The 12,439-nt window shown below is 38.9% G+C and overlaps 1 protein-coding gene across 2 annotated transcripts in view; it reads left to right on the forward strand.

The window, feature by feature from the left end:
* Window positions 1–12,439, forward strand: part of NRIP1 (nuclear receptor interacting protein 1) — an 89,739-nt gene that overhangs the window by 55,166 nt on the left and 22,134 nt on the right. Inside the window, exon 3 of one of the 2 annotated variants that reach the window (XM_014938169.1) lies at window positions 9,984–10,032. The exons of the other annotated variant lie outside the window; for it this stretch is intronic. The gene's annotated coding sequence lies outside the window, so the exon portion shown is untranslated. The remainder of the gene's footprint in view (window positions 1–9,983; window positions 10,033–12,439) is intronic. 2 annotated transcript variants of the gene reach the window in all.

Consider the following 12,439-nt stretch of genomic DNA (forward strand, 5'->3'; position numbering starts at 1 on the left):
GGGGAGGAATTCCCTGCTTTTACATTTCAGCGTTTCACTTTTCGCTCCTACTTGCAATGCACGTGGATGAACCTTTATGAAAACACATCTCTCCGCATATGTGGGGCTGGCTGGAATGTGGGAGAAGTGTTTGAATAACAAGAACCAAAGAGAAAAGTTAAGCATAAATTGAACATTTGAAGAAAAAGTCTTATATTAGCTCATGGGTGTTCCAGTTAACATAATGCCTTGCCTGCTTTAAGAACTAAGACAGTATCCAGCTCTGCCAGGCAATAAAAACCTGCTAAGTGGGCTTTGGAAAATGTTGTGAGTACAAGTGACAATATTTTGAGAGCATCTTCATGTTGCATTTCTATGCTAATAAACTTCAAGGTAAACGAACAGCTTGTTTGACATTTGCTATGTTAGACAATAATAAAATGCTTTCTTCTGGAGTAATTAGACGTGATAGATTGATTACGTTAAGAGGTAAAGATAAATACAATCAAAAAGAAAACTCTCTCGAAGGGAGTTATTGACTGGTTTAGAACTTTAGACCCTATCGTTCTGCTTTAGCTGATGCCTGATGGTGCGTCTTGCACATGCGCGTGTGCGCACATGCATGTACACGCGTGCACGCACACGTGCGGGCACGTACGGCCAGGCACGGCGTGCACCGAGTTTCTGAAGCAGCCTGTTAAGGCGGGAGAGCACGGCTCCCGTCTCTGGGAGATCTGATTTGTTGTTGGAAGCTGTTGTGTCTGAACCTCCTCAGTTCACCAGGATGTAATTTTACTCCCCTGAGGTAAAAAGCCGTCAGTGGTAAAGTGTGATAAATTAGTGCACTCAAGTAGATGCGCGTGCGTGTGTGTGTGTTTAATTCTGACCTTGCTGTGCATGTGTTTAGCTGCTCTCGGTGCCCGAGTCAAGCCTGGTGGAGGTTTAATCCTGTGCCCTTGTACACGTATACTTGATTAGTAGTTGTGGTTATCTCAGCAGAAGACATTCCGCCCTCCTCCTTGTATTGGTCGGGACCCGGGCATTGGGGAGTCAAGTCGAAGGAGAAAGAAAAGAGATTTTGCATTAGTATTCTATGAAAGCCTTACTGTCTGCAGAACAAATTGATTGCTACAGTGTACCTGTGCTTGGCACCACTGCTGTGAAAGAAAGGTATGGTTGTAATCTGTTTTATTGTATTACATATTGTGACACTCCAGGAATGCTTAACATTCAGCTCTTCTATGGCACATGCTAGAAGTCTAAGTAAAGAAAAATATGTGAATGAATGAAAAGTATGCGAGGCTGTTGTTATCGGCAGCTTTGTTTACTACGACGAACCAAGTAGCCCCTGCTAATGAGACAAATTTATTGTATGTGCCAATGGCAACGTAAGGAGATGGATAACTGAATTCTCTCTGTTATATTCAGTTACTCACATCTGTGTCAGTAGTTGCTGCGTACCTACACAGATAAAATTCTAATTAACCTTTTAGAGGGGTTGTGATTTAGCTTTTTAAATGTGAAATATACTTGAACATGGATGTGTTTGCCTCTTTAAAGAAAATGTGGGGTTTTTCCTAGTTTTATAATCTGCTGCACTGGTCCTACGTGGGAGGGGGGGAGTATGTGAGGGGAGGTATAAAAATAAGAAAATCTGAGATGTGCTGCTATGATGAGCAGAACAAGAACAAAGCTGAGGAAAAGTCTTACAGGATTCGAGTCTTCATCTCTCCCCCCTGACTCCCTGATTCCCCAATAATGTGTAAACATACACCCATATTTTAATGAGAAAGCTGCTGCTCTTCATTTCCTAACTCAGTTGCAGACTTTGTACAGTTGATTCTCTGGTTTTCTAGATGCTCGGCTGATGTCAGTTGTTTGTTTGATGGGAAGTGTGAAACACTCCATTAATAAAATTCAGGCTCTTTCACAGAGAGCTGTGCTTAGTGCTTCATTCTTGGCATCACTCAAGTTGTGCTGGTGATTATTTGGATGTTTGCTTGTGGTCACTCCGAAACATCTGAAGTATCTGCTCTTGTCATGCAGACATTCCCGACTAATTAAGTTTAGGACAGGTGGCAGACTCGTCCTGGGCATTTAAATCTGCATGTAAACCTAATCTAATAACTTGATGAGAAAATGAAAATCCATCTTTCTTGGTGTGTTATCACCATGCACAAGCCACAGTGGTATTTGCGAAATCCTCTCTCTACTCTTTGTCCTGGCAGGTGACAAGTAAATGAGTTGCTTTAAGGAAATGAGAGACTTGGAAAAACGCTGTATGCTGAGGAGCAGTCATGCACTATAATAGTTACTTCTGTCATATGGCCTTGCCGACTTAAGATTAACACTTTATAGATGTGTAGTATATTTATATGAGACTACCCTTGAGCTTACATTTTACACCTTGCGAAGACTGTGAATACAGCCTTATGCATGCAAGTCATTGATCTTCGAGATCCTTTGACAGCTAAGAAAATTTTGAAGAACCCCAGATAGGGAGGCTCTGTGATGTGACTGTACTCAAATAATGATGACTTTAATTACAACTAATTAGTCAAAACTTATTTATTCAAATCAAATATTTTGTGAGTGAGCTATTCTTCCCTCTGGGTTGTTTTTTTTTTTATTATTATTAAATATAAACACATGTTGTAATGATAACAAAAATCAGTAAAAACAGTTGTACAATCTGCACAGCAGATCGCAAGATCAAGGGACTTGACTGTATCTAACAAGGTTTTGGAAGTTAATGTCAGTAATACTGCAGAAATGGTTAAATCTTGTCTTATTCTGTATTGGCTTTTTGTAGATTTTAACCAGTTAGTGGCAGATGGTTGAATTCTGAAGGAGGTGTTAGATAAATACAGGGCAATACTGCATTTCAATGCAATTAACTTTTGTTCATAAATAATTCAACCTATGACTTTAAATAAATGATTAGAGGAAAAGAAAATGACATATGATTAAACCAAGTCCTTGAAAACATTTTACCAGTCAAGATTGCTGTGACTGCTTTGAGACTTCTTATAATTCCTCTTTTGAGTAGAGGCAGTTCTGGGAGTTGTGGGGTTTTTTTGTGTGTACTTTGTTTGTTTGTTGGGTTTTGGTTTTTTTTTGTCAATTATTAGCGTATCAATGGAGATACGGGGTAGATTCTTTAGATCACAGTTAAGAGGTCTAATGAATGTGTAGTTTTGATACCTCAATTTTCCTGGTGCCGTGGAATATATCAGCTTGGGCAGCATGTGATTTTCCTGGGTCTCTTTTTTCTATTAATGGAGAGTAGAAGGTTGTTTGCAGAATTAAAACTTTTACTGCCAACTTTACTGAATGAGCAGACCTGATAACACTAAAATTTTGATGAGAATTTTGGAATACCACTTGGCTTCAACTGGACTACTGTTTTTTGGGGGGGACAGACATGGCACCCCAGACAAAACCCCCCAAAAAACCAAGCAAATAAAATTGATCTGATTATAAAAATCTCTTTACATTGGAGGCATGCAGTTGATTCCAGCACTGGTTAACTTTGTAACACCCACTGCCTTTTATCTGAAAAAATTTAATCTATTTTTAAGTAAGAGTTGGTGCTTGAGCGTATTATCAATTTGGGCAGATTTCAGAGGTGAATACCAGTTTAGGTATGTTTTTGAAAGGTAACTGTGTCCTGCTTGAGATGGAGAACAGGCATTTCACAATCTCCACCCCCTTTCCTTCTGTTATCATGCTTTACCATAGTAAAGAACAGAGGAAGTTGAGGCATTGCATAACTTCTCAAAGTAAATAGATTTTCTGTGCAGATACTGAAGGCAACCTTAACTCAACCAGATTCCTGCTAGTGCTAAAGGCAGCTGTGTAATTAATGGCCTTGTGTACTGAACTGAGACTGCTGCGAAACCTCTGGAGGGAATTATTTTGTCTATTGTGTTGGTTAACTTTCCCTGAAAATTAAAAGTGTTGCTGATACTCTGTTGAAGTGACGGGGGAGGATTTTACAAGGTCTGATGAAATAAGCTCTGCTGTCTTTCTCTTGACCACTGGACAAAGCATCTGCAGCAGCAGAATGGGATTGAATGGTTGAAATGGAGTCGGTAACAAAAATGTGATCAGTCTTACTTGAGGGGGTGAGTGTGGTAAGATAAGAAGGTGTAAAGTTGTGCTTCCAAGTTTTTGTGTGTTTTGGAGATGTTCTCATTGTAAAATCGTAGCAAAAATTGGGACCCGGTTTTGGTACTAGCAAAATTGCCTATTGCAACTGTGGTAAATGATCTAGAGTAGACCAAATTATTAATCTTCTTTGTCTAATCTAATCTCCTGAAGTCAGTTGAAAAACCTGGGGCTTGTTAAAAGTTGCAAACACCTTCGTTTTCCTTTGTTTGGATCTTTGCTTCTGCAACATCAACCATAGGTGGCACTGATTGCTGAGGTTTGGGATGCTTCCCCTCCTCCCAAATGTCCATATTTTGTAAAGCCAAGGGCAGCCACTTGATCTCTTTTCTCTCACTTTGGCAAAGTGTACGCATGGCAGGTATCTGCAAGTTCTACAAATGACTAAGTATAGCAACCAAGTTGTTTAGGGAGTTTGGTCAATTTGGAAACTTCCAACTTCTGAAACTGGTGTTTGTGAGAACTCATCAGGAAAAATGTTACTATCAATTAGTAAGGGATGAATATTCTTCCTACGCTTTTTGGCTCTGTTTAAGTGGGAGGCAAACCCGTTTCTGCAGGCTTAGCTCTAGTTAGTGGCAGGATTTGCAGAGGATGCTCAATCAGGCTGGGTTTAATTGAGGGTTCCAGAGCCTGGGCACCATGGAGCAGTTCAGCACACTCAGGAAAGCCACCTGTCTGGATTCACTTGCTACGGCAGCTTCAGTCACCCTTTCCTTCATAGCTCTACTTCCAGCATGGACTGCTGGAGCTTTGTTTATACGCTGGTGTATGTATGGGTGAACACACACCCTGTTTTCTAGTCCATCCGAGCAATCCAATGCTGTGAACGTCTTGCAGCTGAATTAGACTGATAAAAAGCATGTTTTGGACAGCTCTCTAAAGCAAGGAAATAAAGATGGACCTGTTTGGGAAGGAAGTCCTTAGATATGTGTATGCACGTTTATACATACTTCACTATGAAGGATCCTTGCTTCAGGATAAAAAGGATTTTATTGTTCTTGGTTAGAGAAGAGATGGGAAGTGGGGAGTGGATCAGAAGAGCCACTGCTGCAAAACTCTATCTGCTGCTGTACAGTGGTCTTACCAGCTCCAATCAACTAAATAGTGCTTGCCCAGCTCATTAGGACTGCTTCAACATGTCAGATCTCTGAGAAATAGGAAGAGTTCCTGGAATTACGTTTTTGATCCTAATGCCATCATTCATCTTTTCAGTTCAGTACTGACACAGTTATTTTCTTTGAGAGAATGTCATTTCAGCAGGTATAGTGGAAAACCTGGGTTGACTGTACTTGAATGACACACATCTCCCCCTAAGGGTGATGGCAGTGCTGGTGATTTTTCTTCCTTTGGAAGAAAAAGGCATTTACCATGGTGTGCAGGTCCTTTCCTTAAGTAATCTCCATTGTTTCCTCAAGTTCAGCGTAATCCATTCTTGGTTTGTTTCACTAGTAGAAAAAAATAAAACAACAAGCAAACACCACCACACCCACAAACTGTAGAGACAGAATATCTTGTAGTTAAAGGGCCAAGCTGAAATTGTGAAAATCTTTCTTCCTTTGCCATGGATATGGACTTCTTGTGACTCTGGACAAGTTACTTAGTCTTCCCCTGTGCTGGCTGTTCCTCATGTGTAAAGTGGGAGTACTCTGAAGGACTGTTGGTCTGTTCATTGATGTTTGTGAAGTGTTTTGCTTTGGCCAAAGACGAAATAACTTTTTTTTTTTTTTTTTTTTTTTTTTTTTAAAAAAAAAAAAAAAAAAAAAAAAAAAAAAAAAAAAAAAAAAAAAAAAGTTCTAGGAAAAATATTAAACCCCGTGAATCGATGTAGCTAATTTTCTTTGAAAAATTTTTTTTTTTTTTTTTTTTTTTTTTTTGCAATGTTGACAGTGCCCAGTAGCCTTCAGTGTGGTTTAGACCCTCACGGTGCACGTAACGAGAGGTCCTGATGAACAGCAGAGGAGTGCAATTGCTGCGATTAGTCTGTAAAGAGCAGTGGCTATCTAATATCAGATAGTTAGATGTCAGATTGAAGTAGGTCTTCGGTAACTGAAATGCCTCTTACTTGTCATTAGCTTGCTTGTGGGTGGGGGTTTTTTATGACCTCGTGTTACGTACAAGTAATATGGAATTGAATTCTGTAGTTCACTCAAGTCTGAAATATTTTGGTATTTTCCAGAATCGTAGTGCATTGATAGTCTATGAAAATCCCTTCCATAGTTAGGAATGTTGCCTACTGTCTGCAGCTTGATGGTGAAGTACATCAAGGTGTTGTTTTTAATTGTGGCATTTTTAAATTATGGTTGTATGTTGCACTGAAGAAAAACAGGATGCTTGGTCAACTTCAGATGCTTCTTCTTGGCTTTTCTACCTGTGACTGTCATTTTAACAAAGAAAATAATTTCATGGAAGGGTAATTCCAATGAACGTTTTGTGTAATTTGCAAGTGTGGACTCTTGCACATAGTTACAGCTGACAGACTACAGTCAACGGAGGAAGAAGTCTCTTATCAACAGTTCCCTGCTCTTGAGAGCATTTCTTCTGTTCTCCACTATTTATGAGGTCACTATGTCAAAGGTTTTCGTAGCATTCAGCTACTCATGATGGAGTGCAAGCCAATTTGAAATTAAAAATGGCTGGATGAGCTTTACTATGCAAAAATTAAATTTGTAATTAAATTTGCCAATTGAACAGAGAGAAATGTTTAGCAAGAGAGGCTTTAGTGACAGTACCTAGAGCAGCAAATATTTTTGCTTACATATTCTTAACAAATAGTCTGGGTTTTTTGGATGTGCATTAGGAAAACTTTCATAAATACTATTACCTTTCTTATGATTGATACCTGTAAGGAACATGCATGATGCTTGCTCTTGGAAAATGTCCATTTGCTTTGAAGTAAAGTAGTTAAAGGTGAATATAAGAATTCATGGAAAACTCAAGAAAGATGCTTTCAAGTAGTATGTTATGTTCAGATGTATTAGCAAAAAGGAGGCTGTTGTTATTCCATGCTCTTTAGAGTCATTCATGTCTTAACAGGCAGCTGCCAAAAATAATTTACATTCAGTGCACGCTTTGTTTCTCATATGTAGAAGTGATTACAGGAACAGTTTAGTCTACTAATTTTCATTTTTGTAATCTTCCCCCCTTCACCCCCCCTAGTATAAGTGGATCTTTTGGTCTGAATGGTGATGAATAAGGAGTATCTTACTGATTTTTCTCCTTCCCTTCCTCCTGCCCTTTTCTCAACAACAGGGTATAGAGCCAAGAAGTTTCAGATTTTCCAATCCTCCCTCTTGTTCCATTGGTCAAGATCACAATAAAAATAATGTAACCCCTGAAGATTTTGACTTCCCATCCATATGCATTGTAACATGATGTTTATCGCAGTTCAGTGGAAATACTTCCTACAATGGGGGAGAAATATAGCTGAAGTTTTAGGAACCACACTACCTTGAATTTCACCTCAGGCTTTGTATTTCAAGGAAGTAGGTTGCTTGTATCCTTTAACAATGGGCAGTGTCCTACATCATCTTATTTTTGCTTTTCTTTGTCTTACTCTTCGGGTCTTCACGCTTGTGAGGCAATGTCTGAGGCAGCTTGGGTAGCCTTGCTGTCTTCACCTACCATTGATGTTTTTCCTACTTATACCTTCTTTTCCCTACCACCCTTCCTTTCTGTATCGTGCCTTAGTATGGAAGCACTTTGGGGTTGTAGTCTGAATTTACAGGAATATAAAATGTTTTACAATTGTAATTATGCCATGCAGTGTTTCCCAGCAAATGTCAAGTTCAGACTGACTTGCTCTCGCAAACCTGGCAGCATATAAAGAAGGCAAGTGGAATTTGCATCCCAGTAGGTTATTCTAGGTAAGCCAAACTGTTCACCTTCAGAAGTGCTACAAGCAAACTCTGGGTGATGTGATTTAGTAGAGACATACCAAAGAGACTTTGGAAGGAAGGGTTAAGTTTTATTTGCAATAAAACTGAAATCGGAGGTAGACCCAGTAAATCAAATCTCTCTGATATGAGGAGCAGGAGGAGAAATCATGTTCAAAAAAAAAGTGGAGAACTTGCAGAATTAAGTCTGCTGTTTGGGCTCAGAAGGTTATTTCATTAAGGCAGCTGAGACTCAGAAAGCGTCCTTTGTTACATGGAAAGAAGTCTGGGTTTATGTTTAACCAATCCTTGGGACAGGTACTTTCTCTGCCTTCACCTTCCTCCTCAAAAGTTTCCTTGTTCATGTCATCTTTGGCACCATTTGCTGTCATGATTAAAAATGAATAAATAAATGTTGTTGCTCTGAAATTAAATTTTCTTAGGAGCAGTATTTCCTTTCCTTCTCTGATCTTTCTTCCATCTTTGCCTTCTGAAGTAAAAACAAGTTGCATAGAGGTAGGGCTATTGTTGTTGTACCAGCCAGGGAAGGAAAAGAACTTTCACTAGATTTTTTTTAATAGCAGCAGATCAAGAGAAGGGGAGCCCATTAATACTATATTTTAGCCCACCTGTACCCTTTTCTCCCTAGCATTAATCTTTTCCTTGTGTTCTGTTGATCTTCTAGTGTGTACCACTCTTTCCTTCCCCTCCAATCATATGTAGTAAAAAAAAAAAAAGGATCAGGTGAAAACTGTAACAGCAACATGCATTGTTGTACTGCAAAAGCAATAAATGCATTTTTTTCTTTTGTAAGAGGAAGGGAAAACATACTTATTCTGGAGGCCATTGTTGCTCTAGGGCTTCATTTAATTGTTTTCCAGCTGAACTCATGTTATTTATGTCCTCAGCATCTCACAGGTGCCGATATATTTAACTTCATATAGACTATGATAAGGGAAAGGGAACAAACAGTATGAGGGAAGGCAAGCAACATACATCATTTGTGTTTTGGCTTGTGGTTTTGCAGGAGGTATTTTTGTGGATTTGGATTAATTTTTGCTATGGTGATTTACTGTTGGAGGAGAGGAAGAAATAGCCTCCAGAGTGTAGATGATCTTCGCCTGGGGAGCAGTGCAGAAGCATAATGGAATTTCCTGTGTGAGAGGTGCCTGAGTATTACAGTAAAAATGAGTGTTTGTGGAAACAAAAGGGTAAGGAAGAAGGACACAATAAGTGGTTAGGCTATGTGGGTAGAAATGAAAGAGTTATTAGTGTCCGTAGAACTCAGATGAGAAATTTTAAACTTAATCTCGAGCAAGAGGAAAAACAATTGAAAACTTGAAGTAAAGGGTTATATGGTCAGTGTGTCTTGAGGGGAAGAATTACAATAACAACTGTATTTTGTGTAGTATGGAAGGGTCATTGGGTGTCAGTAATGTTACAGAAATGTGGGCTGTAGAGGTACGGAGCTGAGAAAAGACTACATGTCAGAGTAACTTAAGGATAATAGTGGGGGAAGATGAGTAAGATTTTAGAAAAGCAGAAGGCAATGGCAAGGATGCGTTGTGTGGTGGCATTTTTTTGTTTGTTTTCTGTCACCATGGTAAATGGATGGCAGGAGTGTCAGAATAAAGATAATCTCCTGATGACAACTTTTTTTGATAGCAGATAGTATTAACTGGGCAAGGATACCTCTCTCGTGGCACGTTACACTTACTGTCTTGCTCAGCTCAGTTTCACTGGTCAGGCTCCGGTACGGTCACAAACTGACCCCAAGTATAACCAACTTCATGGGAAAACTCTATTTTAGTGTGTTGATACTCTGTTAAGAAGCAAGACAGTCTCCCTTTGATGAACTAATACTGAATTAACAGAATTACTTTCCTGTTACGGTAGAAATAAAATTGTTTTCCACCATAAGTTTTTACATCCTGATAATAATGTATTTTTTTTTGGCAGGGTGGAGTGAAAAGCAGATTCACAAAGATCCAACACTGACGCTTGAAAGGTATGAGTTTCTGCCCCTGACCTTGGGAAGACATTTATTAGCCTGTATTTTTGTCCTCAACGCAGGAATGGAGTGGTAACTTTATCTAATTCACACTAGCTTTGGTCTTTATCCCTCTTAAGAATTCTGAGTCAGAGAGTAGTTTATTTCACATCCCCAGGTAGTCTTTGGTCTTTCTCTCCTGAGATTGCTAACTAGGGTGCCAAACTAACAATCTGCTAAAAGTTTCCTGGGAAGCTGGAGACATGATCACCTGCCCACTAGAACTTCTGGCCTTTTCTCAGCAAATGGATTTTAAATTGTGTGTTTTTAGAGCATAAAATTTCTTTGAGAAGAGTGGGTTTTGGTTTTTGGGGCTTTTTTGGGCGTTTGGGTTTTTTGTTTGTTTTGGGTTTGGGATGTTTTCCCCCTCTGGTCTTCCTTTATTGCCCCTCCTGGTTCAGTATGATTGGCTCCTGCATTGATTTGGTATTTGTGAGTCATCTTGTGGTTCTGTAAGATTGTGCAGGTATGTATGAGCCTGAACTGCTATTGGGTGAAATCACATTAATATAGTCTTCAGTGGAGTTCTTCTAGTATCATTCACTGGTGAAATTTAGCAATAGGGGTTGAATGAAAACCACCTTCTTTAGCTTTATGACAGAATTGTTATAAAGGCTCTAAAAAAAGAGAAAAAACAAAAAGAAAAGGTACAGTTTAGTAAGCATACAGGCAGTCAATGAAACTTATCTTCAGGTCATTGACAATGTCTTACTATATATTGATTGAGAAAACGCTGCAGTTACTTATTGATGGTGTATTGAGCTGGGAAATGACTCTTCCAGATACATCAAGGAAAGATGGCTTTATATAACACAAAGGACTTGGGTTGTGACCTGTCAGCCATGCTCGGATCTCTACTGTGGAAGATTAAGCTGGAAATAATTCCTACCCTGATCAGCTGAATCAATACAGTTGTGGTCATGGATAATAATTATTAGATAATGACTTTATACTAAGTGATACATAGTTTAAGTTACTTTGGTTGGAGTTTCATGTGTTTATTTGCTAGATTGATGACTTCTAGATCTTTTGTTTTATGGCAATTTCTCCCTCTCTCATACTTTATCAGTAGACATATAAGTGAACAGATGAGACTGTAATTACAACTTGGAGGTGTTTCTGTGGGTTCCTCCTCCCCAAAGCTGAGACAAGCTTTACAAAGGGAAATTCACCACCTCCCTCCCACTGCCTTTCATTGTTACCACTAGCCAGTTTTGTTAGATGATGAATGGGTATCAGACTTCCAGCATGTGGGAAACCAGATCACCTGCTATGGTGTGTGAGTGAACAATTTGAGGAGTGGGGAAGCTGGAATACCTGATCTCATACATCTTGTTTGGAAAGGCAAATCCTATGCTGTGTCCTGAATAACCGAAGAATATTCAAATTTTGAATGCAAACCAGTTTGCTTTTGATAGTCATGATGCTTGAACTGGTCTTTTTCAGTAAGGTAGATGTCCATCTATCATGTGCCTAATTCTGCAACCTTAATATAAGTTGCATCAATTAGATGCCTGTCTCGTACAAATCTCTGTGTGTGCATAATCTTGCCATTATTTTGTTGTCCTATTAAAATCCATAGATCTACTTATGTTAATAAAAATAAATAATAAGTTAAAGGACTTACCATTTTGATGAATAGTTTCATAGTATCTTAAAGGTTTTTAAAAACCTCTTGATTTGACATTTCACACATGTAAATATAACCACAGACAATACATTATTTTTTTATTCTTTAAATAAAATAGTACCCTTACAGATTGGGTATTGGCAGTCCTCCAGTGTTTCAAGATAATCCATTGTTGTGGACTACTTGACTACTGAATTGATCAGAAGTACTCTCTTCTTTGTGCTAGCTGTCATATTCATTTTTGTTGCTGTATTGGCTAGTCATTTATTAGAGTTTGTCATTACCCCCTTTTCAAAGAAAGCACACTTGAAGTGGTTTGTGTTAGACTCTCTGTGTGGGAAGCTTTGGCTCTGCCTGTTAGAGCTCCCCAAAGAGGAATGACATAAAACTGGGTTTCAGATGTTTTCTCCGTGGTGTTACAGCAAGAAAGAGAACCAAATCCACTACTACCCACTGATAGCAGCCCAGCACATCCCTGCTGCTTGAAAAGCGGGGAATTTGATCCAAAATTCAGAACTAGCAGAAACACCTTGCTGTTGCAGGTTATGTATGTCAAGAGCATGAACTTCTATTTAACAGAAAAAAAAAAAACAAACCACAACACCCCAAACAACTGCTACTGATTTGTTTTATTAAAGGTTTGGTTGTGATGATTAAAGAAAGTTTCTTTTAGTGTAAGCATGAGAGAAGACCTAATGTGATACTGAATGAACAGTTATTCGCTGTAATATAGCT

Source organism: Calidris pugnax, unplaced genomic scaffold (genome assembly GCF_001431845.1).
Source record: "Calidris pugnax isolate Ruff unplaced genomic scaffold, ASM143184v1 scaffold25, whole genome shotgun sequence".
Taxonomy (NCBI): domain Eukaryota; kingdom Metazoa; phylum Chordata; class Aves; order Charadriiformes; family Scolopacidae; genus Calidris; species Calidris pugnax.